The sequence below is a fragment of the Carassius gibelio genome, chromosome B5 (assembly GCF_023724105.1).
Source record: "Carassius gibelio isolate Cgi1373 ecotype wild population from Czech Republic chromosome B5, carGib1.2-hapl.c, whole genome shotgun sequence".
In the NCBI taxonomy this organism is placed as follows: Eukaryota; Metazoa; Chordata; class Actinopteri; order Cypriniformes; family Cyprinidae; genus Carassius; species Carassius gibelio.
In genome coordinates, this window is record NC_068400.1 from 1,506,505 (window position 1) to 1,511,789 (window position 5,285).

Sequence of the window (5,285 nt, forward strand, 5' to 3'; positions counted from 1 at the left end):
GTTATAACAATTAGCTCCTCCAAATCCCCAAATATTCCATAATCTTCATAATGCTGACGAAAATATGATGAGTAAAATTTTATTTACACTGCAGTATATCTAATCAATGAACATACATTGTTATTTAGAAGTGCACATGTAAAACAACAACCAGGAACAACCAATTCACAGCTTTCTTGTAAGCATCATATAACTAATGGCACCAAGATAAGGACAGTATAAACCAAAAAGACAACATTTGTATAGGTTTAAGTGTTTTGTCCACCAGAAAACATAAATTGAAAAATGGCTTAATGCATTAATAGTTAAATCCAAAGGCCAAATTTGAAAATAACAATGGACCATGGGCAATGAGTAAACACTTCAATCATGTAATGTTTTAATAATTTTGTAGTTTAGAAATTATAAAATTCTATAATATTAATATATAATTCATATATACACACATTACAATTTTTTTAATGATTTCTCCAAAGTCTCATTCATAAAACACAAACACATCAAATAGTTAACTCTATTGTCACAGTGTGAACTCAAAGAACACACAATTATCCATAAGTAGCATTCAGTAGCATCTCAGGAAATTATGAACAGGAGCACAGGTGACTGCTTTAAAAATGCATCCTAGCACTGGAGAGAGAGCTGAAAAAAATCACACAGTGTAGTACAGTATAGTTACAGTACTTTATTACAATTACAGTGTTTTGAATTTATCTCACTAGTGTGCACTGGGCAGGGAGGTTGTCTGCACTGTAAATTATAATGAGTAAACCTTATTTTTTAAAAAAGCATGCAAACCGATTGCCTTGAAAAAAACAAGTAAAGTGAAATAAGAATAGTAATTTGTACTAACAAAGGTTTATTTATAAGTGTTGTAAACGTGTAACTCAGAATTACTATTTTCAACAACTAAATTAAGTACATTATACTATGTACGTATTTCAAACAACTCATTTAAATTTAGCTAAATCAAGAAACATTTCCTGCAACTTGGAATTTCTAAGTTGTATTTACTTGAACAGAAATCTAGTTGACCAATTGCCTTTAAAAAAAAAGTTACCATTAATCTAGCAACTTAATTACTTCAAAAATCTATTACAAATTCATGACAACAATGTTCTATTCTTCACACACATAATTACCCTAAATCAAATGTAGTGACAGTTCAAAGTTAAAGATGATATATTTTTTTCAATGTAGTTTTAACTCGTATTACAAAAATTTTGAAACAAAGCAAAAACAATCTGCTTTTAGTTATGTTAAACAATGGAGGTAGCGGTACAATGATTTTAAATACGGCAATGAGTTGGCCACACAAGTTGCCAATGTTTTTTTTTCTGTCCCAAGTCAAGCATCATATTGTAGGTTTTCTTCACAGTATCAGGGTAACCCACATGTAGTGATGCAAACGTAGCACATGGTGGTCGGGAAGCAAATGTTGGGGGCAGACCTTGGAGACTATTCTTTGCAGTACTACCCTGAACAATGATGGCAGAAGACACTGGGTCAAGATTTGGAGAAGTACTTCATCGTCAGTGATAGTCAGCAAGCCAACAGATACTAGTGCCCAGACTGCATCAGCATCAGACACCTGTTTAAAACCAAATAAAAACAATATTAGCATGGAAATGTGGATGATCAGTTTTCAGTGTTTTCTGTCTTGCCTACACTGCCATAACATTGGGTTAGTTCACCCAAACTTGAAATTCAAGTCATCATTTACTCACCCATGACTTTTAGTTATTTTCAGAACACAAATAAAGACATTTTCAGTGAAATTAATTTCTGTCCTTTAACTGAATGTCTATTTACCCAAAATATTAGACACTTGATCATATAGCAATTACGTCTCTTTCGAAGAATTGAGCCTCTTTTCCACTGTCAGGCCAAACCATTCTTAATTCTCAATGCTTAACCATTCCATTCTGTGCTAATACGTATATGGTTTAATTTTTCACTGTTGGGCTGTTAACAGAGCTCTTTTGAATGCAACATAAATGTGTCAAGTCGTTGCCTTAGTAATGCAATAGTTAAGATATCGAACCTGATGTAAAAAGCACCCACGTTACGAAAGATTAAATATTACTTTTAATTTTAATATTACCTAGTTTACTTAACTCAAATAGCATGTTGCCCAGCTGCAGAGAAACTGGTGGCTAGGCAAAAACAAATGACCAACCCTGAGCAGTGACTACCATCTAGGCTTTCTACAGCACGTTCAGTGTGTTCAGCTTAGAGTTCTGGATCAAGAACAGTTCACCAGACCATGCCTAACAGAGTTCAAGTGGAAATATAACTGAAACTGCTCCTTACAATTCATTGAACAGTTTGGCCCAAAAAGTAGATTAATTGGCTCCATTCATATAGATTGATTTGATGGTTTCTTGGGTGTCAGAGATTTGGGATAAATATCTTCATTCGTGTCATGAAGATGCACAGTTTTTTTATGGAATAGATTGACAGGAGGGAGATTAAATGGCACATTTTTCATTTTTGATTGAACTAGGTATGTAATCAACATTAATATTTATAAATGTATCTCAGTAATATACCAGCAAATACACAGGCATTTTTTCTAAAATGGTGTCACTAACTATGAGAACTTACCAAGGCGGGTTAGTTGTAGAAGTATCCGGGGTGATCATGAATTAAAACAGGTAGGCCTCAGATGGATGTGTAGTTCTGTCAAATCTGCATTTTTAATTAGTTTAAAAAGAAAAACTAAGTTTAAGAAATGTAAAAATTACAATAGAATGTTTTTCAAAGTGTCAATAAAGAAGTCATTGAAGTCAATAAGCTCTGTTTATTTTAAATATTATTAATAAATATAATAAAACTATTAAACATTTAAGGTAGCATCATACATTTTATGGGTTCTAGGATGTGAAGTGTACTCTTAGATATGTGAAAAGAAACACAGTTACAAATACGGAAATACGGTTACAGGTATTCTGGAACTGCAATAAATTATTTGAAATTGCAAATAAAGCATAGCACATGATTGAGTCAAAAACTGCTCTACTGCTGTTGAAATATCTCACCTTTATTATACTGAGGCTGGTGATCACAAGACCGCTGCTCAGAGAAGACAGCTGACACAAGCTTTTTTCCTAAATATGAAAAATAATTCTTCATATAAAATCAAGTTCCACTAATGTTGTGAATTGTAGAACAAGGACACATTAATTTCTTGATATTTGCATTTTTAACAATAGAAATAAATTTTCTATACATCTCTATTTGAGGCATCAGTAATAAAACCAATTCAAAAGCAGCATTTCTGCTGCTACAGTACTCGGTGTTTTTAACACAGCAAATAAATAATTACTGCAAAACAACGAGCTCATTCAGTTTAAACCTTATATGTCTGATCACGTAATGACTATGATTGCATTAAAATGATGAAAATACATTTGTAAACTGAAAAATTACTTTAACCTACAAAGTGGCCAAAGCCTCACAGTGTTATAAAATTTTAGAGCAAATTTTGCAAAAGATTACTGTTAACAATTAATAAGTGGCACATATTCTTGCATGTTCTTGAATTGTTCCTCAGAATTTACATGCTTTAATTTTTAACTAGTAAAACATTTTTCAATTTGAGAAATGAAATAAAAAAAGTCTTTAAAAGTTTTTACATTTACCCAAATGTGCCACAAGTTGTGTATTTCTATAGTTTTTGTTCTAATAGCAGAATAGCAAAGATCGTTGCTCCCTGTTGCTAACACTGGTGCTGACAAGGAGCTAATGTTAGTCAGTTCAAATTAGCAGCACACAGAAAGATACATCCACACACTATTTTTTTTTTACTTACCTTATTATTATTGTGTAGAAGTAATCAATCATTCTTTGTCCAGAGGTGAAATGTAAACAGTCTTTCTACTTCTTAGTTTCAGCAAATTCGATGCAGCTTCAAAACTTTGCTTGCTGCGCATGCTCACCGTCCTTATTTCTTCTGTTGTTTTGTTCCTGTTGCACATTAGCGCACTGCTGCCTCTCACTGGTGAATTAATGTCATCGGTTTTGTTGTAGCTACTTGAATATTTTAAGAAAGAATTACTCATTGCAGCATGTTGTTTTATTTGCCTTAAAATTAGCAAATTTTGTAACTTAATAAAACCTAGTAAGTATAACAACTAAGTAAAGATAACTTATTATATTTAAGGAAGCTAAACTATTGTAGTGTGTGTATTTGTACTGTAGGTTTTGTCATCTGAGGCCAAAGTTTGATATTGATAGATCATGTAAGGGTTTTTGACTGGAGAATTTGATTTTGACATAGAAGTTCGCACAAGTTTGTGGCCTAATGGTTAGAGACTTGGACTACTTACAAGAAGGTATCCGGTTCAAGTCTCGGTGCTGGCAGGAGTTGTAGGTGGGAGTGAGTGAATGAACAGCGCTCTCTTCCACCCTCAATACCCATGACTGAACTCAATACCCTGGCACTGAGACCCCAGTTGCTCCCCAGCGCTGGATCTGTAGCTGCCCACTGCTCTGGTTGTGTGTTCACTTCTCACTGCTGTGTGTGTGCACTTGGATGGGTTAAATGCAGAGCACCAGCTCCGAGGATGGGTTACTTGGTAAATGTCAGGACTTTCACTTTCAAATAGGCCTTGTCCATATAATTTGGCTCTCTCTAGTGGACAAAATGTATATCACAGCTTTTAGTCTCAGGTTATGTCATCACATGATAATAAAATAAACTGCATAACATAGTTTTTTTTTTTTTTTAGCGCTCATTATAATTCACTTTTCAAGTAATATCACCTAAAAATCCATTTTAAATCATGTAAGTCTAATCAGTGACTAACATGGAGTGTCCAAATGTATTCACAGTTACAGCTTAAATAAAATAATACAATAGTAATATAGGCTAATTTTAATCTGAGCACATATGAACTTACTGGTAATAGTTCATACAACACGTCTCTAAAGAAAAAACGATCACTATACATTAGACCTCATTTCTGAAAACGAAATAATTGTATGATCAGCAGATGATTATTATTTTACAGTTAAGGTTTTTTTATGTCTTAAAGCTGCTTATTACAACAGCAGTTTCTTGTAGTCTACTCTACATGTTCAAATTAATAGCCTATATATTGATAATTAATTAATACGTTTATATATGCCTATTTGAACATTTTTGAAACTGTTTTGACACATTTTCAAGTATTATATCTATTAAAATAAGTCGGTACTATATAGTAGCCTTCTTTTGTGTTGATGTCTACTGAAGCCTTATGATCACACATCACAGGGAGTCTGTCGTAGCAAGTCAGTTC

General features: G+C 33.2%; 1 long non-coding RNA gene across 2 annotated transcripts; it reads right to left on the reverse strand.

The window, feature by feature from the left end:
• Nucleotides 1-509: 509 nt before the first annotated feature.
• LOC127958282 (uncharacterized) lies at nucleotides 510-4,716 on the reverse strand. Of its 2 annotated transcripts, XR_008154007.1 has the most exons (5): nucleotides 4,332-4,716; nucleotides 3,815-4,035; nucleotides 3,042-3,110; nucleotides 2,608-2,691; nucleotides 510-1,591 (listed from the first exon to the last, which is right to left on the reverse strand). It is a non-coding gene; the product is annotated as an uncharacterized LOC127958282 (long non-coding RNA). The 2 variants fall into 2 exon arrangements; XR_008154008.1 differs by having other exon boundaries at nucleotides 514-1,591; nucleotides 3,815-4,716.
• Nucleotides 4,717-5,285: the final 569 nt, after the last annotated feature.